We start from the raw sequence: 27059 nt of genomic DNA, 5'->3' as shown, positions 1-27059 counted from the left end.
TCCTTGTATGAGTGATGCACAAGACCATTCATTATCTTCACATTCCTGCATTGGATTTTTTCCAGAATATCATGTCTGATGATATATACGGAACTAGAGAGCTTTGTCTAATGCCTGAAAAATTTCTGTGTGATTTCTCCTAAAATCAAAATTTTAAATCTTGCTGATCAAATGTTAGGCAAAGAATCTTTACTTCAGTTATTGTCTTGTTTCTTTCACTTAGGAGCTGTTTTGGAAATTATTAGTGGTATCTGTCCTGATTCTGTTTAGGACAGGGTTAATGTTTGTGGTAGCCAAGAGAGGTCAGAGAAAGTCTCTTCCATGTCCCTTTCATAGAGAAGTGCTTCCTACTGGTCAAGCAAGCATGGTGGACAGACCAGTGGAGTAACTCTGATTGGGAGCCCGAGTGCATATTTGTAAAATATCAGTTTAGAGCCAGAGGGAGCTGTGGGGGAAGTGTGGCAGAAGGAGCCTTCCAGTACTGTCTGTTGGTGAGGTTCCACAGTGACCAACTGAGTTTCTTTTCTTGGACCCACTGTCTTTAGTGTTGATGTTACTGCTAGTTTTCTTACCTCATTGCTTTTTCCAGTGAATTGCTCTTATCCCAATTCATGGTCATTACATTTCATACCTCCAATTATCCTCTCCAGCCTATCACAGAGAAGAGAGGGAAGATGAGAGTGAGTGAGCAGCAGTGTGGTTTGGAGAGTCTCAGTGGGAGTACTAAATTGGGCAGTACGACTCCTAAACCATGGCATATTTCTACATAATTTATTAAAATCTATTAAAATGAAAATTCCCATCATGAAAAGAGATTACTTCCTTTTTCAAGTCCTCTCCATCTGCAAATACCTTTTGCAGACCTGGTCAACAACTATTTATAAAATTGTGAGTAGTTACATATTCATATTTTTATTGTCAAATACTTATTAACTTTTAGTCAAGACTTGTCATTTTCTTCCAGTTAATAAGTATCTGGTTTAGAGAGATCTTAAGCCTCTAAGGGCCATGTCATAAAAACTGTGATTTGCTGGAATGTGATATCTCTCCAAAATCTATCTTGAAAGGTAGCACTTCCTGTGTCTGTTTGTGCACCACTTTCACATTTTCTTCCAAATTGTTCAAGTTATTTTCTAGTTCCATACTTTATCAACAGGATTTGTAAAATTTAATATTTGCATCCTTTGAAATGACAGCTTTAATATGTACTCAATAACTTTGATCACTATGTATATATTATACACTGTCAGGGACTCAAACATGTTTATACATATCTAGATTTTGCCTTGTAAATAATTATACATTAATTAATTAATGTAATGTAATTAATTAATTAATAACTAATGGTATTTTTAGTTACTGCCATAACCTCTAACGTTTTTCTATTTTTTGTAACTTTGTCTAGTGACACTGTTCTGCTGAGTTTGAATCTGTTTCTTTTATATATTAACAGCTTTATGTTCTTTCTTACTGGAAAGCTACTTCAGTCTTAACAAAAACTGGCTAAATGCATCCTATGGTAGCAAATTTAAAATTCTTGAGCCATTATTTAATTTTAGATTTCAGAAGAATTATCTGTATTGACAAAAGTTTCACTGTTCAGTAGCTTTGGTGAAATATTAAGCCAGACTTTTCTGTAGTGTTTTGTCTCTGAGTTAACTAAGACACCTCTGAGTGTACCCATGAGCAATCCTGGACTTTTTTCTTAATTCTTAACTGTAATATCTTTCCAGATAACAATCTTATGATAATTATATAGTGAAAGAGATTCTGGTGTTCCAGCTTTTTTTTTTTTTTTTTTTTTTTTTTTTAAACCTTACAGGGCATAGCTTTGACAGGATTTTAACTATGACTGCCTAAGCAAAGCACAGGGGACATTAACCCGACATTTTTAATAGCACAGGTGTATAAATTTCATCGCTTGTCTGGACACATTACATTATATAATTGCTGATCCTTTATTGGTTAGTATCATAGTGTAGAAACATTAAACAGAATTGAAGTTCAGTTCATTTAGGACAATTTATAGAAAGATATTTCAGAATCTGGCATTGATCATTGTGTACAAAGAAAATAAAATCCTAAAGAACTGATGAATAACAATCAAAGCAAGTATCTCAGTGGCCAACTGGACAGCAACTAATTCATCTTTTTTGAAGACTACTGTCCTCTTTCCTGTCTATGAAGACAGCCCTACTCTTAAGAAATGGTAGATTGATAAGAAAATGAATATATATGAGAGGAACTCAGTTCAAGCCATGTGGCTTCGATGAATTCTTTTTCCATTTATGCTTCAGAAAAGCCCAACTAGGTTTGCTAACTTCCTAAACTGCGGAACATCCAACAAGCTGTGAACCATCAAAACTAACCTATGTTAGTGTTAAATGGGTGGAACAGACTCTTTTTGTTTGCATGGGGAAGCTTGAGCTTTAAACATTCACCCTAACAGAAAGAAATAATAGTAAGGAGTGTTGCTGAAGAGACAGAGAGGAAATCATTCTACCTGTCACTTCAGTAAATTTTTTTTCTGAGTAATCATTGTGGCAAAGGGTTTGAGAAAAGTAGAAATCATTATTGTTTCACAAAGTGAATCCTTTTTAAACTCAAAAGAAGGAAAAGTACATTTTACTTCATTCATCTAAGCTTTTGAAAAAACTTGTAGCTGTTTTTTATATATGGTATTATGAATGAAAATAATAACAATTATGAATGGAAAATAAGACAAGCATGTGGCTAAATTGTCATCAAGAATGTTTTTTTAAAAAGTAACTTCTCCATATTGAGGTGGGTTTTTTTGGCACATAAATTATGTGGTTTTAACAGAAAAACCAGTTCTGTAGTTTAAAAAATTGAGGAAATATTCTGAAGCTTGACAGAGTTACAGACTAACAGCATCGTCTTCTTATTTCCTCTCTGGAACATTTGCAACAGTAAGTTTAATTCCGTAGAAAAATTTTCAGAGGATTTTATTGTATGTAAAAAAATTGCAGGTGGCTAAGAACTAAATTTTTTAATGATCTACTCCTGTACCAATATCTCACAGGCTGAAGCACTAAGTGTCACACAAGGTTTTTGGCAAAGATCTGTCCAGAGGTCTCTACAAGGGCAGATAGAATAGTTCTTGCTAATGGTGAGATCCTAGTGAACCAAGACACTAGTTCATTCCTTCTTCAAATGGACAACTTTAAAAAAATCTAATTTTTCTCAGATATTCTCTTCTGCCTTTTTCCTTCTCCTGTGCCTCCACCAACATTTAGTGTGTGGGGTGGAAACCAAATTTGAATGTATTTATATGTTTAAATCAGTGGAAGCTGAATAAGTTTTTCAATATGATTATTAGTTTGACTATAGGCAACAGTCACACACACACACACACACACATATATATATATTTATGCAAAATTCCTGGACTAATATTGAACAGGGTTTTACATGATCAGGCAAGTCATAGTTTATATCCACGAGCTATCATAACTTTTTTGCAAGAAGTAGTGTGATTTCAGATTACTTTAATGAGATTTAAGAAATGGCTTCTAAAACCCAGGAGAGCATTATTTAATGTGAAAATTTTGCTTTGCGAAGAGATGCAAGTTTTTAATCAGTTCTTCATAAACTCACTTTAAAATAACTTAACAAAGCTAAATACATCATAATAGAATATTTAATGAAAATCAACAAGAAACCAAAAAGGTTATGGAAAAATAATATTAAATATGAATATAAAAGGGAAGCTTCTGTCTATAAAACAGAAACTCCTTCTAGATTAAAAACTGAGAGCCAGGCTGCACTAATTCTATCAGCTGCCTATCATACAGGAATTGAAAATAAGACAAAGCCCAGAAGTGCTGATATGCATACAGTGTTGAGTTAATAAAGAAGTTCATTGATTACAAATGGAACTGTTCCAAGCTGGAAAAATTTGGTAAATTGATAATTTAATAGGAGTAAAGCTGTACTTAAGAAGTTTCTGATGCAAGTGGTGATAGCATACCATTAATGTTTTTGTCAGAACTACAGCCTGAAGCCAGCAGTATATTCAAAAATAGTACATAGAGGAAATAATATCACCTAACAATGATACATTGTTCCTGAAAATGATATCTTTTAAGTGAAGGTTACTTTTTTAACAATTGCAATTTTTATAATTCTGAGAGTATACAGAAAATTGAAAATATCAGTCTTCTACTGACACACCTGATTTGGAACACTGTTTTATGATGTCTTCTCCTTGCCATTCTCTTAAATATTTATTCTTAGTAGCATATAATCTTAGAAGACTAGATTTAATTGTAAACTGAACGAAATGTTACTTCTTGGCATACAAATGTACTAAAATATTTCAAAATACACACAAAAAAGAAAAGATACTGAAAAAAGACACAAAAGAACTTTTACATGCTGTAGACATGTGAAAACCCAAGTGCTATTTAATTTTATTTTTCTAGTCACCTATCTATTCATTGCAGTGGAAAGATTTATGTGAAAGTTAGATTTCAACTTTTTAAATGAAAGTTGTTTTACATAGTATTTTTGTTCTTCTTAAACAGCAGAGAAGCCTGTTTTCACAATGTGAATTTGAGACATCTTTTTTTTTTTCCTGAAAGTCTTAGAGAAGTTTATTGCGTTGTCTTTCTCTCATACTTCCATCACACATGGTAAATATGGCTTGGTTTCATAATTCAGGTAAATTTCCAGCTACGACTTCATTAGTTTTGCTTACAGAAATGAATGCCAGCTTTTCCTTGAGCATTAGTCAGTGTGATGTTCAAAAAAGTTAACCCATAAATAGAGCAACTGTTATAACCAGCTTCATTGCATAGATGAGCAAAGGTAGCTGGGACTAAAATTAGAGGTAAAGGAGAGGTTTCATTCACATCCTAATAAAAGACCACTACATCTTCATTATAACATTATTGAACACCTCCATCCCAAAGTCACCGACCTCCAAGGTAGGACCATCCCTCACTGAGTATGAGCTCAATATTTTATTGACCAATCAGTAATAAAGGTACACATGACTAGAGTAACTCAAGCTCCACCTGAACATAAAGAAATAGTAACAGCTGAGGATGTGGGGAAAGTTAGGGAAGGCTTCACCATAACTACTGGAATCAGTGGACAACCTGTCTTCTTTCCCATAGGGAAAGAACCATATTGGGTAAGAACCATACTCTGTGCGTGCTGAGGACTTTTCCTGGGGATCAGAGCTTGTCTATATATTACTTTGAATTAGTTTTTGCAGTTAGTTACTGTCTCTGCCAATTCTCAAATCCTAATCTGTCACAATTCTCCACTAATAAAGAGTATAAATTGTTGGTGTGAGCCCTTCACAGGCACTGGCAGCTGCTGTGCGCAGGTAATATTCTAGAATAAAGTGCGAAGACTCACTCATGGGTCATAAAGCAGGAAGACCTACTAAGGGATTTCCCTTATGCTGTCAGTGTGTCCCTGAACAAGTCAGTCCAGCTGCCCTCCAATTCAGAGAAACTGTTCAGGGAAGGGTCTCCCTAATGGGATGCTGACAGGCAGGATAGGCACAAGGGTCTTGGCTTTCCTGAGATACTGACAGACAAATCAGATACTGAGGATCAAGACAATCTCTCATTTTCATGTGAAAATAGAAAAAGTCAAGTCCTGGAAGTTGCAGACAGAGAGTAAGTAGCTTTAGGTTTGGACAGGGAGATAGAGCTTGTGTGATGAAAACATGGAAAAATGATACAGGAAAACCAGGGAAAAAAACATATGTGAGCAATAAAGTGTAGTCAGGGGTGATTTATACTCATATGGGTCTCTGAAAAAGGGTATTTTGAGGATGTGTGATTACACTGGTTTGTAAGAACAGGGATGACTTTGCTTTTCCTTCTTTCATACACTCTATTCACTTATCCTTGTAATACACAACTGATTCCTACCTGCAGCGTAATTATCATTTTTCATAACTCCCAAGAAGTGCTCTCTGTGGTCTATAATGCAGGCACAGTGTCTCAAGGGACTTTCTGTTTTCATTTTTCTTTGAAGCTATCTATTGTTTTACACTAGTGTGCCACGTGAAACCTAAATGGAGAACTCACAAGTTTCCATTCAGGACTACCTAACAACATACTGTTAAAGTTAATGTTAAGCCATGTAATCAACATGGCTTTCAGGTTAATTTGGTTGTTTTTACTCCCTCTTGCATCCCCTTGCATGGCAGCACTCTTGTCTTTATCTGCAAAGGAAGCACAGCTTTGAGTCTTAGGCTGGTGTGGGATTGCATTTTGTGGAAATGGTTTGCTCTGGCTCACCCCTGGAAAATGTGTGGTTTACCTCAAGTCTGTACCCTCCCTGCAGTATCGTGTATCTGTAACCTCATTGGCTGGAGAATGTTACCGCGTCCACTTTGAACCTCTGTGTTAAGAATGCAAAGACAGAAGGCTCTGCCCTCTTTGCCGTTCTTCCCCCTGGAGGTCTCTGGACGCTCCCCTTCCCTCTCGCCCCTTCCCCCTCTCCCCTTCCCTTCCCTTCCCCCTCTCCCGCAGGACCGTGCTCCCTGCCTGGAGTGGGACTCTGAATAAACCCTCATCTGATCAGCACCTCAGCAGCCGTCTGGAGTCTCTTTGCCTGCCAGCACAGGAACACCCACAACCCTAGAGCCTGGGGGTCTCCCGGGGGACCCTCCCCAGGAGCCCCTCGAAAATTTAAACAACAACAGGCTGGGAGTTTGAGACATTACCTACAATTACCAGTGAGACTACATATGTCTGTCTCTAGGAAACCAACTTCACTTCATCTGCATCTTTGACCAGCATCTTAAATCAGGAGTTTTAAATAACAGAATATGTGCATTAGATTTATTCTAATCTACTCCCTCAGCTAAAATTTCCTCTTAACTGTCAAATCAAAATGAAGTTCTTACACTGTATAAGCTGGTTTTCCTGTTTTAGTCTGCAGTGGTACCCTGGTTTCTGTTATTGTACTCCTCACCATATGTTGCTTACAAAGTGATATTGTAAGCTTGTGAAATATATTACTTTTTGAGGAAATTTAAATACTTACTAAATAATTTCTGCCTTAAAATGCAGCAGTAATAATCTAAAACAGTGAGTGATGCCTGAATAGCTCTGGAACACAGGCATGGTGGGAACAGGTTGAAACTAAATAATGTAGTCCAACTGCTGAATGACATGGAGTGCTGAACATTTTCTCTAGCTGTAGAGATCTCACTACAAATTGCTTCAGTCTGTTTGTCTTTTTTCCACCAGTCTACTAGCTAATGTTCAGAAAACTAAGATCTCTCCATGACTCTAGTATCTTTAGTTTCCAGCATTATTCTTCTAGCTCATTAATTCTCTGATGATAGATGTATTTGAGAGACTAATATTGTCAGATAATTCATTAGACAATTGTTGATTTTTTTAATTTAGAGATCCTTAGCAAAGTTTTGTAGAGTAACAAGTTTCCTTCCGGGATGTCCAACAGTCTATCAAAGAGTTTCTGCTGTGGATGGTTCAAACAATTTAGTTCTAATATCTGTAATTACTAACCTAGTGTCTTTATCTCTTGTAGACCTAATGTCTTTATCTTATTATTGAAATTTAATTTATTTCTTTATTAACAGTCTTATTAAAACACCTGTGTCATTAAGATAGAGATCTAATAAAAAAAATTGATATTTCTTCACATTTACATTTTAAGACCTTGGTTATCTATTTCTTCCATCAGATATACTTACATTTGGAAGCAATTCTGTCAATGGTGCTATTTTTTTATTCAGGAAAATTCTTTTTGCTTCATAATACAATTGTGAGCAGCCTGGTCTGACACAAAACTAATTTTCTCTATATTTGTTTTAATCTCTGTTACTAGAATGAAAACTCCAAATTTGGCTTTTAAAATCATGGAAACTATATTTGCTGACATCTGCAAATAAGGAATTTTTTTTAGAGAATTTCTGATAAGATGCAGAAGTCAGTTGGATGCACAATGCAGTAAGTTTGCAATTTAATACTAAGCAAATACTGTATTTAATTTATTAGTTTTTAATGAGGTGCAATTTTCTAATATATATAGGTCTATCTTTTAATATAAACACATACTAAAATGTAGGCATCAGAAAACAAATATAGTAAATATTTTCAAGGTCTTTGTTTCCAAACCATGTGTTTTTATGGACCACATTAAAACATGCAATATGCTTAGAGCTCATAACACATGACAATGAACATAGATAAAACTAAGACATGTTTTTGTTCTTGGAGTACTTGTCTGAATCTAAAATAGGTGTGAAAATAATCTTAAAAAGAGTGAGGGGGATGGTTCTAAGACTGCTTCAGTTTTCAGTGCTAAAGCAGAATCATGGAATCATTTAGGTTGGAAAAGATTTTTAATCAAGTCCAGCTATAAAGGTAGCATAGTCAAGTTCACCGTAAAACTTGTCCCTCAGTACCACATTCACATATCTTTTAAATATTTCTAGGGATGGTGACTCAGGTGCTTTCCTGGGCAGATTGTTACAGAGTCTGACAACCCTACCAGTGATGGATTTTTTCCTAATACCCAAGTTAAGCCTCCTCTAACATAACTTAAGGACATTTTCTCTCATTGTGTCATTGAGAAAAGAGTCACCTCTCACATGGGAGATTTTTCCCTACCTTGCTACAACTTCGTTAGTTGTAGACCCTCTCCTGAGATTTCTTTTCTCCAGGCTACACTAAACCAGCTGCCTCAGCTGCTCCTCACAGGACTTGTGCTCCAGACCCAGACCCTTCACCTGCTCTGTTGTCCTTTTCTGGACTCACTCCAGCACTTCAGCCTGTCTTGTAGTGTGGAGCCCAGAACAAAACACAATAAAAAAGAGGAAAGGGCTTGTTGAATTACAGCAGTAAATAACCTCAGGTTTAGAAGAGAGGTACTGTGGGACTACATCCTCACCTACACAGTGTATGAAGTACATTGTGCAGTGAATAGGAAGGCTTGTGCTTTTGTGTTTATGTGATCATCCTATTTGTTGAGTTCTCATTTTACTGTTATTAGACTTAACAAAATTTCATTACACCTAAAAGTGTAGCAGTTTTCAGCTTCTAGGAACAGCTAAAGATAAGTAAGACAATGCTGAAATGGTAAAGTCTTTGTTGCTAATTTTGCAAGTGTTTGATGTATGTCTGCAGCAGACGTTATTTTTACAGCATGTTAATGTTCTTTTATAAGACAGTACATTCATTTCATATTTGCTTAATTGCATATTAATGTTCCCCACCTTTTCCCCCCACACAATCCATTTTATTCCAAATGTTCTGAACTATGTTTTTTCTGTCTGTTGCCTGTAATATAATCACGTTTCTTGTCACTCCCTTTTATGCACATTTGGTTCCACAAAGTACCAGCAGACATTTATTTACTCCATCTTTAAGTTAATTCCTACACTCTTGACCATAACATGTATTAAAGTTTGTAGATTTTATGTCAGGTTTGAAGAAGGCATGGCAGGAAAAAATATCCAACAACACCAAATTATTCTAGTAAAATATATTATTTCCAAGTACATAGCTTGTGCTGACTTCCTTGCCTCTGGAAGGTATTTAAATATATATAAATATTAACATTCTTTTCTTTCAGTTATAAAAAAGCAGCAAACTATGTTTTTCCTATACTCAAAGTGTAGGAAAAAGTGAAGTTTTGACTTCACTGAGTGCTCAAATTACCATATCTGAGGCTGACACAAACAAATTAATTCCAATACATATGTTAGACTTAAATGTGAATATGAAAATATTATGAAGCCAATAATCCATCACTTCCTTGTCTATATAACTCCAGTGATATAGAAATTAAAAGTCCTTATATATAATAGCACTGTATTACGTAACTAGGCAGTAAATAGAAAGCACATGTTCCCCAAAGTGATTTATTTATAAAATTAATTGCAATGCCAACATGAAATATGTGCTGTCACATGGGTTCTTGACCATCAGCTTAGTCAAGGATGTTTAAGTTCCATGATGGCATAAAATTACAAACAATGCCATAAAATTACATATTTTTTTCAAAAATCCTTTTTCAAAAGCATTCAAAGTTTCTAGCAGATGACTTTATGGACCAATGAGATGGGTTGCCCTAAAAAAACCCTTCATATATTTATCTATTTCTATTACTGAAAAGCATATAGCCAGTCTATTACTGAAAAGCATATATGTTACCTGTCTGCTTTCCCACTCTGCCATTTTCCAAAAAGAAAACTTGCCATTCATTTTCATCTATAGAAAGTACTACATAGATGAAATGTAAATATAATTCCAGCATTATATCTTTGTCACCTTGAAGATTCAACAAGATCTTGAAAATAGTTATAAAGAGCCGTATTTATTATGTCATTATAACACAACCACATAGCAGAAAACAAATTTGTGACAAAACTCGGAGAGATATGAAAATAGATATCTATTGCTTAATGAAAAAAATGAGTTGGCAGTTTGCCAGGAGATAGGATGCATTTCTATAATTTTAGAAAAAAAAATCTAAAAGGAAAATACAAAAGACAAATAAGAACAGTCACACTGCATAATATAACAAATTCCTCATTGAATCCTTTAGTTAATTTTCCCATTTCATCCACAAGCAACACCTGTCAAAGTCAATCAATGCAGTGCTGCCTGTTTGCTGAAGCAGTGCCAGTTCCTAACAGTTATATAAGCCAGCTAGATGGTCTATTAATTTCCTGGAACTGGTATCTTGTGACAGAAGAAAATAAATTTCAAAAATAATTGCTATCAGGTTAAGTGGAAGGCTCATTCCATTTATTAGAGAAATATGTTGATGCATTTCTCTTCAGTAAGGCACAGTGTTTGAGTAGTATGATAATAAATGTTTAAGTCTCTATTTCAAATCAGGACTCCTTTTAAATTAGTTGATATTCCACTGAACAATTTGCCTGTGTTAGTAGATATATTACTAAATCTAACTTTAGAAAAGTTTACATTTATTTATATATCAATCTAATCAAATCTCACTGCATCATTAGGTTTACTGTAAGAAAATAATTTAAGGACTACAATATATTATTATAACAGTCTAATTACCGTATAGTTAAGGTCATGCCTTTGCTTACTGGAATAGTTCTGTGAGCTACTTTAGATAGTTAAGTTTATGTAATCAATAGGACATTTTAGAATGTGGCTATTGAACATGTGTTATCCTTGACATCATCTGTCTTGGCACTGCATTTACAGATAAAAATGTGAGCACAATTTCAGTAGGATATGCCTGAAAAGAAACATAAAAAATGAAATTATGGTAATTTATGTAATAATTTCATGAAAAGTAAAAGGAAAAGAAAGCTAACAATAAACATAATGCAGTGAACTATAAAAAAGGTCTGGTAAGAGGTTTTCTCATATTTTTACAATGGAAGAAATATAAAAATGATATTAAAAATAACTAAGGAAAAATCTGTAATACAAGTTTTGTAGAATTCATGATGAGCATATGCATCTGCTCTGACCTTCACTTCTGGTGCAGATAATTGTTTAAAATCTACCTCCCTGTTCATAGTTAATTTTTATCTTTTATTTTTTTTCTTTTTAATTTTATACTTATAAATCACTTCTAACTTCTTGAAGTGATATAGATTAAAACTTATAAATTTGTGGACCAATAAAAACACTTTTAATAAAATATACAGCTTACTTATTTCTGATTCAAAACATACTAGAGCAATAAAACAAGGAAAATAGTAAATAAATGGGTTTAGGGATCAAAGTTGAAATGAAAGAATCAATGTGTGGAGAGATAATTGGACTTGTTCTATTTAACTTATAAGGAACTTTCCAGAACAGTAGATGGATGAGATCCAGCCCCCAGAGCTTGGGAAATAAGTAGGCATTTGAGTAGGCAAAATGTTAGTGTATAGAGTATCTGATGTTCATGTAGTTTAAGAATTGACTTACTGTATGCATAGAAATTCCATGGATGGATTTGAAGCTTTTGCCAAGCAAAATTTTGAAAAACATATTTTGTATGACGAAAAGTAAAGGGTTTTTTACTCTGGGTTTAAAAGGGAAGATACTTATTGCTGAATGAAGCAGCTCTTGCTTTGCATGCAGGATAGGCCAGAGGACTTGAGGTAATGTCAAACCAGGACAGCTGAATTCCAAAAAGAAAATCAAGTATTTAGTAGTTCTATCTATCCAGCCATCTATCTACCTAAGAACTTCATATTCTTTTACTAGATGAACTATTACCACAGTTAACTAGAGGACGTTCAGAATAACTTTGGATTGTGTATATTGTTTTCTCTTTAAATTACACAAGTCTTATAAACTTAAGACACTGTACATGAGAAATACTGAAATTACTTTGTGCATCTGATGACTTTGAGTATTTTGTCTGACATAATTTTGAAATGTCATAAGAAATGATTAGCAGGCTATTTCTCATTTATTGTTTTATACCACTGTGGATTTGAGATAATTCAAACTAATTCATGCCTAGTAACTGTAGAACCATGTATTTGTGTCTGATATTAAATAACAGGTATTGCTTGGATTTGAGTTATAACACTGAATTACTGTCATATAGTCACCCTTCCAGAAAAATATGGTGGGTTCATATGTTCTTCAGCATCAAATAGATCAACATGTGAGTGTTTAAGTAGCTGTTAACTTGAGGGTTGATTTATCATCAGACAATAAATGTTTTAATATTTGCAAAGTGCACAAAACAAGGCTGAGTATATATTATTCTGATTTTGTTCATGGATAGGTGAGCCCAAACCTGTAACAGCTAGTTCAGTTTTGATAGTAATTTTGACTATGCTTAGAAGATAGGAAGGCACATGCTTCATTGTCTAACTGGTGGGAGTGTTCTTGACCTTGTTCTTTGGAGCAAGAATTGTTATTTTATATACAATGATAGTGATGATGGAACACCACTACTTTAAAATATACTAAAGTTTGGTCTAGTAATAATTTTACCCATTCATTAACTTGAAAAAAACCTTAAAAAAACTCCACACCAAAACCAACCAAACAAAAAAACCTAGCAAAACTTTGGACTATTGATTTTTTATTAAATTTTCAAGAAGGCTCTGTTTTTAATTGAAGTAGTATTTCTTGTGACAGTATGTTGAACTAGTTTTCTTATATGTATGTGTGGATACACACACACATTTAAAAATATGCTTATATATATACATACATAGATACATACACACATATATATATATGTGTAATGGTAGGTAATGATTTAAAACCTAGCTGGCAGTGGCATCCCAATGTCATCCAATGTAGCAGAGTTGGAAAGGAAAGCTAAATTTCATGGGTTTGAGCACAATGCACTCAATGTATGATTTTTCTTTTCTTTATTAGGATGGCACAAAAATATATGCAAATGATTAAATATTAAGGTCCTAAATATGAAGAGAAAATTCCTGTAAAATTAATTCTATTTAATTACTTGGAATGGAGAAAGGCTTTTACAATAAATGATTGAATTCTTTCTCATATTCAAAGTATAGCTCTCTAAAATTGGTGGGAACTGTTACAATTGCAGACTATTTGAAATTTTGCCTTCACTAGTATCTGATTTGGGATCAGGAATGCATTTTCAAGCTTATCTCACCACAGTTCCCAGTTAAGACACTCTGCATCTTAGATTATTTTCAAAGTCTATGGTCTCAAAAATTGCTGCAGGAGTGCCTTTAATGCAGTTGACAGCAGAGACTTTTGCTAGCTAATGGAAAACAAGGTTCATTAAGATATCAGAATTCTGGTTCCACCTTACACAAGATAATTTGGCTGTTGCTGCTTTTTTTTTTTTTTTTTTTTTTTTTTTTTTTTTTTTTTTTTTTTTTTTTAAATATTACCACACATTTTATGATTATATAATAATTCCAGCTGTATTTTGACTAAACTTCAGTATGTTTTTGATATCATCAAAGTAATACAATGTGTTCTAAAGGAAAAACACACAGGTCTAGAATACAAAAAAATTGTATTTTGTTCATCTTATTAATTAGGGAACAGCTTTGTCTAATGAGTACTGTTGTGTCAAATCCAAAATACTGTTTAAAGCGACTATTTTTCTTCCTGGTTTTGACTTCAGCTGCCTGCAATAAAGTCCCTGTAGTTGCACATAAAAGTAAGTCTGCTATCCTGTTTTAGAAATTTTGGCAACAGTCTCACCACTTATTTGCTAGAGGAAGAAAAAAAAAAGAAAAGAAAAAAAAGAAAGAAGGAAAAGAAAGAAAGAAAAGAGAGAAGGAAAGAAAGAGAGAAAGAGAGAAAGAAAAGAAAAAGAAAGAAAGCAAGAAAGAAAGAAAGCAAGAAAGCAAGAAAGCAAGCAAGAAAGAAAGAACCTCAAAAACAGGTAAAGTAAGATAGAGGAAAAGTTATTCCTGTGACCTTTTCTAGGACTCATAGATAATTGGATTATTTGCCATACAGACAACAAATATTTTTCTGTTTTAAGTATTTTAGAGGAATATCAGCACTAGCAGCAACCAGAATTCTTATTTTCAGACTGAATAACTGTAGGCAGGTACTTATTAGTCAACACAGGATCTAAATTGAGCCTGACAAGGTGTCAGTACTCCTACTGACCTACAGTGAGCTTATCTTAATATTGTTATTTTCATTTACATGCTATGGAAGAAGATCCATCCTCTCTCCCTATGATTTACCCAGTAAAAGAGAATTTATTCTTGTTTCACATGAAATCGTTTTAGCAGCAGGGGCACAAAATGCATCATAAAATGACAAAGACCAGTACCTGCAATGCCTGAAATATGTTATGTGTTAACCTTGCTAGCCTTATTTTGCCATTCCTACAACAGATCTTGAGGACTGTGGTCAAAGTTCTTTCTGGCAAAAATCTCTTGCTGCTTGTGGTGACTTTTCTACAGAAAAGGGAGATTGTTTATTGCATAATTTAAAGGATTCTAATTAGTGAATTTAAGAGCACATGTATCTGCTGGTTTTTTTCCATGTAGTTTAAATAGGTACAGATAGATTTTTTGGAGGAGGCAAGCAGAACATGTTTATTTGGTGCCTGCAGTTGTTCCATGAAAACAAAATATTGAATTTGGTGTTCACAGTAAAGAAGAACTTTCAGTTTTAAGCATGAAGGATGTGGTGAGTAAGCAAGCCAGAGGGGAAGGGTATGCTCTAAGGGAAAGGTCAGCAGCTTTCAAGCTTATTATACTACACCAGACATGGATTAAACAGCCACAATAGCATAATTGCACAAAGGGTCAAAAATGTGTGAAATGGTGTCATGATCCAGTACTTCTGTGTCTTAAATTGTGTATGGCTAATTAATGCCCAGTTCCTCATTTTTACTACCTCTGAGTTTTTTAATGACTTTGGCTTGCTGATCTGCTGTTACTCCTTTCTGATTTGATCAGATATGAAGCAGAAATATGTAGTCTAAACCAGGGCACTAAATATCAAAATCATGGGTGCATATGTTGTTGATCATTCAACAGCCATTATGGAACAAGCAAACCAATAAAAAAAAATCCTATCCTCCTCTATTTTAGAAAGAACTCCAACAAACTGTGTCTTATTTTGCTGTATGGAAATACAAGGCAACTTATTAAATATTGTTTGACATCCAATGATCAGTTCTGTTCATATATTGTAAAATTCTTCTCTCTCTTTTTCTTCACTCTGTTATCATAAAAGGCTTGATGTTTGCTTCAGAAACAGTTGTTAAAAAAATAAAAGAAATATTAAAAAAGTAAAATAAAAGAAAGAAATTGTAGTCTTGTTCTAAAAATTTTAGGATGTTAATTCACAGTCATATAAAGCCTATTCATTGTGCCATTGCACTTGAAATATTTTACAGAAATGTTGTAAAATGTGTAGCACTCTGCATCTACTAGAGAAAAATGTTGTCTCAGGTTTCCAGTCTATTGAGTTTCTGCTGTTTAGGTATTCTCTTCTTGTCAATCTGGACTCCCACTGTTGCTTGTTGTATAATCAGGTACATTTTTATTAGCGTGTCTGCAAATTCCAAGGTTACGGAATTCCCAGTCGGATGCAAAAACACTCTGCTTAGTGTCAAAAAGGCATTTAAAAAAGCTGTAGCAGGGTTGCAGCCTGTGATTAGTCATACTGGTATAGAACAATCTTGGTTCCAAATTGCTAATTCTCTTTCTTATTGCTCAGAGTATTGTATTTTAATTTGAGAAATCTGGCATTATTAAGAAGTAATGATATTGGAAACAAGAAGTCACTTATTTGTTAAACCAAACCACCATCAGATGTAAGCGAGGTGCTTTTGCTCCTTTTTGAAGCTACTCCATTAACTTTCAAACTACACATTATGTGAAGTCCATAAAAGGTATCAGCCTTTTTCTGCTAAGGCTCAGCTGGTTCTTATGAAATCCACCTAGGAGCATGTTAAACAAGGCCTTCACAGAAAGTTATTAAGGGCTGTGTAAAGCTCTGTTGTCTTCCAAGAAGTGTCCTTCAAGGACTGGAAAACACAGTGCCAACACTGCAGTCTTCTGGGGAAAAAGAGAAAGAAAAAGAAGAAAGAGGATGAGGATGCTTACTGCTTTTCACTTTTCCTTAATTTGTCATGGAATTATGTAAAGACAGAAAGAATCTTAATATTGAAAGCGCACAGAGCCTTATTTTTACTTAGTTTCTGCTTACAGAACAACAAAAAATGTCTCTACAGCAGTTTTTTGCTTTTTGTCTCTGTATTGTGGCTACACATGAGTCAAAGTATACTGAAGGTGAGGTCACGAGATGTCAAAAAGACTTCTTATGTGCCCTTTTAAAAGATAGTCTAATAGTCTATTAAAAATACCTTTCTGGAGATATCTCATGTGTCCTTGCTCTTGAATTGATTTTTTTCAGTTGAAACAAGTTTCTCGGTTTTACCACTACAAGGCCCATGCATTCCTTTCCCTCCCCTAGCTCCTGGCTGATGACCTGTCTTTTTTTGACTCTTTCTGTTGTACATCACAAAGCTGAGAACAATGTATCTGTAAGTTGAAAGCTAGCGTTATTTTGTTACTTGCTCGTGCGTAGTGCTTTTCAGAAAACTGGATAGCATGACCAAATGTTATACTTAACACATGTAAGAAAGACTCTGAACACAAAAAGAAGAAAAGCAAAAAAAAAGTCTATCACTCAAATTACAACTAACTCTCAGCCTAATTCTTTGGTGATAGCTGGATTTTTTTTTTTTTTTTTTTTTTTTTTTTTTTTAATCTTGATAGATATTTTTAAAACTGTTATGTTTTCCTTCTCTGCCTTCTCTGTGCTTTTCTCTGGTATCTTTTCAAAGTATAGAGATGTATTAAAACACCAGTAAACTATGCATTAGAAAACATAGTTGTATGAGCTCACATAAACTAATAAAAGTAATGAAATTTTCTTTTATAGAGGGAGAGATAATCCTCCTTAGGACAGAACCATTTCTGAAACATAAGAGCAGCGACACTAGTAACACACACAGAAGATGCTGTTCAGCTCCCATCCCCTTAGGAATGGTGCATAAAACACTGCAAGTCTAATTAGATCTCCAGAGAATAGAAATGCCCATTTGACAGTCAATTTAAAGACAGCAGTGCCAGAGCACTTTTATTTTCATAGACTTAGAATCTGAGTTATCTTTGCATGAGATGTGTGAATGTAGAATATGATATTTACAGGAAATCAGTACTGATGCACTTCACAGCATTATAAAAATGATGCCCAGTCTTTTCATCATTTGTTTTAGCAGATGAAAGACAAGAAAACAACATGAAAGTCTAGGAAAGAAGTATATGGCTACCCACCATCAAAAGTAATTGGTTAGTGACCTTACTTGCACAAACTGGTGATTATAGTATAGCTCATACACTTTCTCAATACTAATGTTCAATAAACATTTTTCCTCTGTGATATGTATATGCATATGTACATTTATAATGTATTTTAACACCGAACTAATTTGAAAACTTTCTTTTTGTTTTTATGGTTAAGATTTCTGACAAGCATAAAATGAATCCTTTATATTATTATGGTTAAATTAAACATATATTTCAAAGTTTGTCTTTGGCTTATAAAAAGTCTTTGCTAAAATAAAGTACTTAGAGTCATATACTGTTTGCATAAATGTAGATGCTGTGTCAATAAAAAAAGCTTGTAAATTTTAACTATTTGACTGAAATGTGACATTTAGGCTCTTGTTTTGTTTTGTTTGTTTTCATCCAACTTCAAGGTGCAATGGGACTGAAAGAATAAAAGAATGATCATCAGAACACAGGAAAATTTGGGCTGATTATGACCTTTACTTATAAACAAAGTAAAGCTATAGACAGACTTATCTGTTGTATTAAAACATCTTTAAGGTGAAAAAAACTTTAGATGGAGAGAAGATAAACCTGTAAATTTTCAGAGATGCATTAATCTGCAGTGGACCTTTAGGTTTACTATTTAGAAAGGTGAGAATTCTCCAAGACGGTGATATTTTGAGTTCAGTAGATTGCTAAAAATTTAGTGGTAAACACAATGCATCACTGTAATGGTTCATCTAACCTGTTTCTGATAGCACATAAAGTGATGCCTAACACAGTATAGTGAAATATAGGTTGAAAAGAAATAATTTCTTTCACTGCCGCTCTTATATAGTCCAATCATTCTGGTTACACATAGAGATTCTACAGGCTTGCTTATTTTTAACAGATTACCTGTCTCCCCTTGTGCTCTTGTCAAATTTTAGCATTTGCATCTTACTCCTGCAAGGAGTTCCTAGTGTTCTACCCCATATTTTGAGGGGAGCCTTCTGCACTGCTTTGTCCTAACCTGACTTCTACTTTCATATGGGAAAATCTATCACTTGTTTTGGAAGAAAGGGAGGAAAACATATCCCTCTCTGTGCTGCTGATTATTTTAATAATGTCTGTCTTGGCCCTCCTATCTACATGTGATGTAGATATAATATCATACTAATGCTGTTCTAATGTTTACTGAGTATGATTCCTGACTTTGAGTCTGCAGGTAGCTCATGTCAAAGAGCATTTGATTTTGAGAGGCTTTTGCAAAGCATTTATCTGCTTAAAATGAAATTTGACAGGCAAGAAGAACTACCTTTGGAATTTTGTCAGATGTGGTATATGATTTAGTCAACAAAACTGGAAAAACTTAGATACAAAGAATAATCTAATTTCTACTACTTCAAAAGTACACATATTTAGAGGTTAACCATAGGATCCACTCAGACTTGGAGATGGAGAGTTCTATTTTTCAGATATTTCATAGCCCACTGATTAAGCTGTGAGAAGATAGTATATCTACTTGTCTTCCATGTGATAGGATAGGTCTGCGTAAGTAACAATTAAAAAGCAGCTTTGCTCTGATGCCAGTTTCCTCTGGCCTTGACATGATGCTCTTGTAGAACTACCTGTCTGTAGATCTTGATTTCAGAGTTCTCTTTTAGTTGGACAAGACATCCCTAACTATTGAGCTGATTTAAAGATCAGTAGCAGCAAAACCTCTTTCTTTCTCCATTTGGACTTTGTAAATTATGGTTATAATCTATCTGAAATGTGTGCCTTTCCTTTTCCTCTATCTAAAGAAATTATTAAAGATTGAAGGCAAAATTGCAATTTAAATTTTAAACTAAAATTTTTTCTAAAACTGAAATTTTTACATTTCTGTGTTCAACAGAAATTTTTCAGCCCAACTGTGTAGATCTCAGGCCACATTTGGAAAACAAGTGCTCACAGCAGAGGAAAAATTTTTTTCAAAATAGTTTTTGAAATATCAACTGAATTTAATATAATAAAAAGAATAAAAAATAATTTCAATGTAAATAAGGTATGGTAAATAAATAAGTAGATATAGTTAATTGTTATAAATTCTTTGATAAATTATAAAATAATGTTAACAAATAATAAAATAAAGGATAGCCTAACAATGGTAAAAAATGGTAACGTTTAAATTATATTCTTAGGGAATCTGGCAGGTGGGAGTATTTACATGAGACTAAGTCTGCAATCAGAGCTGGTGTTATAAATGCCAATCAGATATTCCAATTTTAAATAATATTTTGGTTTATTAATAACAAATCAAATCACAGAATTTTGATAACCCACCAACAGCGGAGAAACTTGACAGAGTTTTCCCGGGAAACGTCAAAGGTGAACTGTGAGATACAGACAGGGTCTGGCAGCCTGCTATCTCCCCAAAGGTTCACAAATTAGCCCGGTTCGGGGCTTGGTTCTTATACACTTTATTCCGCCTCTGGCAATATTTCCCCATATTTCCCATTGTTCCCCCACCAACTATACAAATTCGGGAGTCTCCCCTACCAAGCAGAAAAGAGTTCTTTTTCTCAGTTCAAATGTTAATGTCAAATTTCAATAGATCCTTATAGTTGATGAGTGGTCAGGATATGGAAGATGTCGCTTGATGGTCCGTGGAGGTGGCACCCGAGGTGTGAGTTGCTGGTGCCAGTTTATCTCCGGGGTCCCCTCCCTGGTGCTTGGGCAGCGGGCGGGCTTTCCCGGAAAACTCCTTTGTTCTCTTATGAATGGAGGCGCCGGCTGTCTCAGGGTGGTCAGTTTCACCATCTGCTGCAAAGTCTCTTAAAACATAAACTTCTACCTGATATCACTTTATACAATTTTATAAATTTCTAATTTATCATAAGAACATGAATTAACCATTCCACATTTATAACAGTTGGGGTTCCTCTTTTGTTCCACTTCCATCAAATGAAGTGTATCAATCAATAGAAATGTATTCTATCTTAAGACAAATAGATAGATCTTGTATTGTTATTTGTAGTCAGACTGATTTGATCAGGTGTTGATTAATTCTTTGTTTCTTCTACATTCCTTTACCAATGCCTGATACTTTATTTCCTGCTTCGTGACTTAGCCTAATTTGTGCCAGGGGGATGACCTGTGTTTTTTGTAACTTTTTTGAAAAAAATCCTTAAAGTTCTTAAAATGTGTTTTATAGAGTTTATTACTGAAAAGCTGAGAGGTTGAATGGCACATGTGTTTCTGTTACTGAGAGCTCCTTGAAGGCACAGAGGAACGTTGGGCCTGAAGAAGAATGGACTTCAAAAGGTGTGAGTAAAAATTTGTTAGCAATAATTTGAAATATTTTCTTTCATCAATCTAATTCTAATGACCTAAAATGATGTTATATAAGCCTAAATTCATTCATGCCCTTGTTCCTTCTACAAACGCAGTTGAAGAACAACAACAACAAAAACCTGCAGAAAACCCCCCAATGATCGAAAAAAATTTATATCTATTGTACCAGCATTGGTTGTAATAACAATCACACAATTTTCAATATAATCTTACATTTTCCTCTGACTTGTTTTAACAAGTATGCTGAGAATTTAGTGTAGTAATACCTAAAACATTAGCTTAATTTCTTCTAGGACATGACTAGTATGTGTTTTACATAGTATACCCTACAGTTATCCTTTTGCTTCTCAGGACTTGCAATCATACCTGAAATTAAATTCAAGCTTGTTCTCAGGCCTGAATTTCTAGAAGAGAGAGCAGAAAGGCTGCAAAAGAGGGGAGAAGAAGGCAGGGGAAGGGAGCAAAGATGAGAGTAACTGGGGCAGTGGGTGATTTTATGGTGTAGATTCAATAAAATACTGCAACCCTTACAGAGTTCCTGGAGAGCTATTCTAAAAATCGATATAAGGCGAGGCAAAATCCCAACAAACACAGAATCCCTAAAACAGGCTTTTTAGTGTACAAGTTTGGACTTATAAGTGAACTGTAAATAAGGACAGTTTTTCTAAAATGTATCATAAGGGTAATAAAAATTGTTTTCTTCAACAATTGGTACTTCAATCCTATTGGCTAAGTTAAACAAAGTAGCTCATATAAAATATTTGATAATTTTCTGTAAAGTATCTTCTTTTCAAAGCTAGATATACATGATCAATTAAGATTGTCTTTGTAAAATAAGACAACATTCCTTTGGTTTTTTACTCACAAGAGACCAAAAGCTAATCTGAAAGTTTATGGTACATTAATACCTTATACCAGTAAAAAAGTACTCAAAGAAAAGCTATTACACTACCAGGAAAATCAAAACTGTAGAATTCTATCTTGCCTGGCTCTTTTACTTACAGCCTCTAAAGTGCCTACATTTTAATGAAAACACATTATATTTTCAAAAAAATAAATAATGTTTCAGTCATTACATAAAATTTATGAAATCATAAAATAAATGCATACATTTAACAAAAACATTTTTTGAAATCTTCAGTTATTTGGCCAGAATCTGGTAAAAAGCTAGAAGCTGACCAATGGGATTACTTATTTAACTTAGAGTAATGCAAGTGTAGCTTATGAATCAATGCCAATTTTCAGTAGCGGGACAGTAATAAGTGAACATTATATTGTTAATTATTCTATGCACACTGTATTCATCCAGAATTAAATTAAAAGAAAGGCATCCTGTGTTTCATAATTATTTTCCATCTGCAAATACAATCGAAACTGAAATTAGATTTTCTCATTTTGTTGCTCTGAGATGTACCAGTTTGGAAAAAATATCGCTCTTACTACCATCTAAAGGCAATGTACCCTTGATATAAAATATGACTAAAATCAAACTGATGAACATGAAATAATTCTGACTTTTTTTTCCTGTTTGTTATTTTAGTAGTAATAAGTAATGTCATGTCCACTAATCCATCTAATGTCTCTGTAAGTAAACTCAATATCAAAAGGAAACAGCTGACCTGCTGACTCAATGCCTGTGCAGCTTCTTTCATTTGAGGTGAGTGTACCTCCTCGTCTTCTTTGCCTCCCAACCCGTATGATGGGGGAACCCTGCGTGGTACCCTGGATCTACCAACCTGTCACGAGTTTGACAGCAGAATCTATAGACTTGTCTGCCTTCTCTGTAGGTCTGTGTTGTTTCTACATAACATCACAAAACAACAGTTTGGGACAGTGTAAGAATGGAAAGGAACTTAAAAATATACGTGTGTATGTATTTATATTTATTTGTAGATACTGATGAATCACTGATGGGTCATGTAATACAGATTCCTTATCTCCTCTAATGGATGCTTAATACATTAATTAAGTTGACTGAGATGACATACACTGGCAACAAATCTTTCTCTTTTCTCTAAGAAAAGACACTTCTAATATTTTTGCAGAAAATCTTTTTTTTTTAAGAAAAAGATATTAAATATCTGGCTGGAATACCAGTTAAAACTGGACACAATTCCCTGTTATTCTAGCTTTATGCTGAAATAAGTTTTCAAATGTCAGTGGATCTGTGTAGTGTGAAAATAAAACAATAAAATAAAGATTTAGCAATGATTCTGTGTAGTCCTTTCCAGTGCAAGATTGTCAGTGAATTTGGTCAATAATTCCACAAAGTAAAGGGCCAACTGATTAATGTGTTGCTAACATTCATAATAATCTGCCTTGTCATTCTGTTTGTAAGCTGTCTCAATTCCTGTAAACAATTGCTTTAGTGCAGCATTTAAAAAAACTCCTACAGAAAAAAAAAATTCTTTTCATATATATTCAGTACTGTCTGTATACTGTACCTTAAGGGCTTCCTCATAATTGCAAATTAAAACAAAGTCAAACAGCCTTAATTGCAGTCGTAGAGTTATTCCCTTTTATCTACATCTATGAGAAAGAGCTTTGCAGCAAATCTAGTTTTAATCAAAATATTTTGTTTTCACTTCATGCACTTGATTACTAACATTTCAACCTATTATTGAATAGTTCATTAGGATTTTTGTCATGTGGATTTTTAATGTGAATTGATAAGATAGTTAAATGAAAAATTAACTTACTAGAAATTTAGCTTCGTTGGAATACTTGTTTAACCAGAACACAGAAAGAATTGGCTATTTATTGCTTATCCACAGAGAATAAATCCACAGGGTGTGTTCATCACCTGAAGTGATCTGAAAGAACTACAGAAAGGACTGTGCAAAGTAATGTCAAGAGATCAAGGAAGGAACAAGAACAGAGTGCTTCTGAAGTTCGTTCATCCTTAGTAGGAATTTAAATCCACTCAAATTACCTTTAAAGTCTGCATTCAAACAGCAAATTAAAGATGAAATGCAAGCCAGGTAATGTAAGAATCAGCAGTTAACACACAAGCCCCATAAGAGAATAGAAATCAGTTTTCTTCTGAAAACAGATAACAAGAAAATAGGCAGGAGAAATCAAGGATTTTTCTCTCTTTTTTAGTCACCCAAAAGATAAAAGGAAGAAAGAATGTGTACCATTTAAAGAAGTATCCCTTAAAAACAGAAAGAATGAATAGGGAAAACTTCACATTTAATTTAGGCTTTCAACTAGTCATTCTCACAGTCCAAGAAATGCAATCAGAAGGATTAGAACTTCTCCACCTTATGCAATTATTATCTTGTGTCATTGTAAGTACATAGAAATAAGATGACTTGTACAATTCTGTCAGTAAGTACAAGATGATCTGATAAGTCATATCAAATATAGCAAACATTAAGTTTCTGTGTATTTACCCCAGTATATAGAAACATTACAAGTTGAGACAACCTCAGAAATTTCTCGGAAGGTGCCAAAGAAAGCTCTTGGGGAGTGGGCAATAATGATGCACCACAAAGGAACACAGAGTTCCATCAAAATGAGAATCCTCACAATGGGGGCCTTCACATAGTGAAATGGGAATATTTTTGCAAGTGGTAAAAAAAAATCATAGGGATGTTGCACTGTCATGTAGTTTCTTTAAAACTCAGTAAGAAATTTGTTAAATTACACAGGAAATATTTCACCGTCGCTCTGCAAATCATTTTGTTAATTGACGATTTAAATTAATATAAGACAAAAAGCTGGTATAGCCTTGCTAGATCACCACTACTCACAGAAATTTATTTTGTCTTTCGTAAGAGGTTATGCACTTGATCATTTGTACTAATATTTTCTATCAGAGTTACAAACTTTTACACCATATCATAATTTATATAGACACACATTATATTTCAAGTAAATTGTTGTCCATGGTGTGTTCCTATCATATGCTGAAATGACTTAACCCAGGCTAAAAAGATAATCTGATTCTTTTATTAATTCTTCATATTATTATTTTGTTTTTTGAACACATTTATTTTGTTTCTTGGTATTTACCAAGCTTATTGCTTGAATTGTTGCATAACTGTGTGTTTATTATTATGCAGTTTTGTGTAGATATATATTTTACGTATTCTATTCCAAACCAAGGAAATAAAAAATTCTTATCTGTTGCTGGGGACAATTTCATCCTCTCTAAAACTGTGATGATACACCACAAACCATGGGCTAGAAACTTTTCTGAGCATCATTCAATGTTAACTTATTTCAATGGAATTAAATAATTTGAAGTGTGTCTCAGCAATGTTTATATAGATGGAAAGAGAAAAATATTTGCAAGAGAAAATAGTTTGAAGGCATTATTACTCTTGTTCTGCAGTGACTAACATGGCAACAGGTTAGTTAGAGCCTTAGTATATGACATGTTAGCTTAACATCCTTATTTTAAACTATCATTCTGTCTGCATTTTAGGTAGCATGGTCTTTATCAGCAAATAATACTTTGTTTATATATGTTCATATACTGTCAGGATTATATTGTAGTTATGGTGATGATAATGAAGTTAAATCTAGGTGTCGTTTTTCTATAAAAGGATAAAAATAATAGAAAATAAAACTATTTCATTCCAGTAGCAAATTAGTACAGACACACTCTATTCTTTTTCAAACATACTTCATGCAGATGATATTTACAAATGATTTGTACTTAACAGAACTGTGACGGAAGTACGTTTTCAGATAATTAATAGAATGTCACCCTGGCTTTGTGGTATTAGCATGTAACTGATACTGTCTTCCTGTAGCTAGTCATTCAGATCTCCAAAGTGGACTCAGTCCTGGACAACTTTCTCACTGCTGATTTCTTGATATCACACCCCAGGAAAAAAGGGATAATCTCTGCAAAAACAGCTCCAGGTCTGATGGTTGTACAGCTCAGGCTAACCTGATACATGAGTTTACCAGATACACTAATATGTCTTGATATAAGCATGAACAGATTGTTTCTTCATACCATTCTTCATTCCATATTTTTGTGGAACAAAAACATCAGCTAATGCCATATAATTGCATAAATATTCTGCAAAGAAAAAACATTCTTTAGAGATTAATAATTGAAGTGATCCAAGAAATACTGGAAAGGAAATAGCTCACAGTTTAGTTACAACACAAGTTCACTCACTGAGAATAGAATATGCCAGGAAGTACTGAGTCCTTAGACTTTGAGAAAAAAAGTGTAAAAAAGTAGTCACAATTGCCATGTGACCAGTTTGGATGCCAAAAATGAATGATTAATTTCATTCTGTACTCTGGGAATAAATACTGGGTAGAGAAATTGGGGGCAAAATATACTGGTTCTCAGCCATGTTTGTGCAGTGATACATATGGCACCCTTTTTCCATGTTCCATTGTCATTACTAAAACAAAGGTAACACATGTCAGGAATTCTTCATACCAGGTAAGCTTCTTACAGCAGAGTGCTGTCATCATTTATTTGCCATCCGGACCTGTGAATCTTCTAGTATCAACTACCCAGTGGCTAAAATTATCCAATTTAGCCCAGTGTTTAAGATATTCTTTTAGGAAGAGCTGATCTGTCTAGATGGAACTGACATGCCTGTCAGTTCTCAAAACCAGTAAGTTATTGTGAAACAGTGTGGGTGAGTGTGGGGAGAGTCCTCACACCTGAAGCAGTATATTTTGACAGGAAAATCAGGATCGGGAATTCAGCCACTGTGCACTTCTTTTCACATGGGTTTAGCAGCTTTCTTACCTGCCTTTGAAGCACAGGATCCCTTCATGTATGTATTGATTGTAGATAAAATGGAGATGGGGAGGTGTGTACCATGTGGAGTCCTTCCAAATTTCTGTTCAGGCAACATGCTTTGTCCACATTTTCACTGAGGATTTCAGAGCAGGGAAGCTGTAAGGACAGAATCATGCTGACCTCTGACATAAATTGTAGAGGTTATTTTTCAAGAATGAGTAGTGTAGAAAGTAGTTAGATATAATGGTTCTGTCA

Source organism: Prinia subflava, chromosome Z (genome assembly GCF_021018805.1).
Source record: "Prinia subflava isolate CZ2003 ecotype Zambia chromosome Z, Cam_Psub_1.2, whole genome shotgun sequence".
Lineage (NCBI taxonomy): Eukaryota > Metazoa > Chordata > Aves > Passeriformes > Cisticolidae > Prinia > Prinia subflava.
This window is presented reverse-complemented; position numbering follows the sequence as displayed.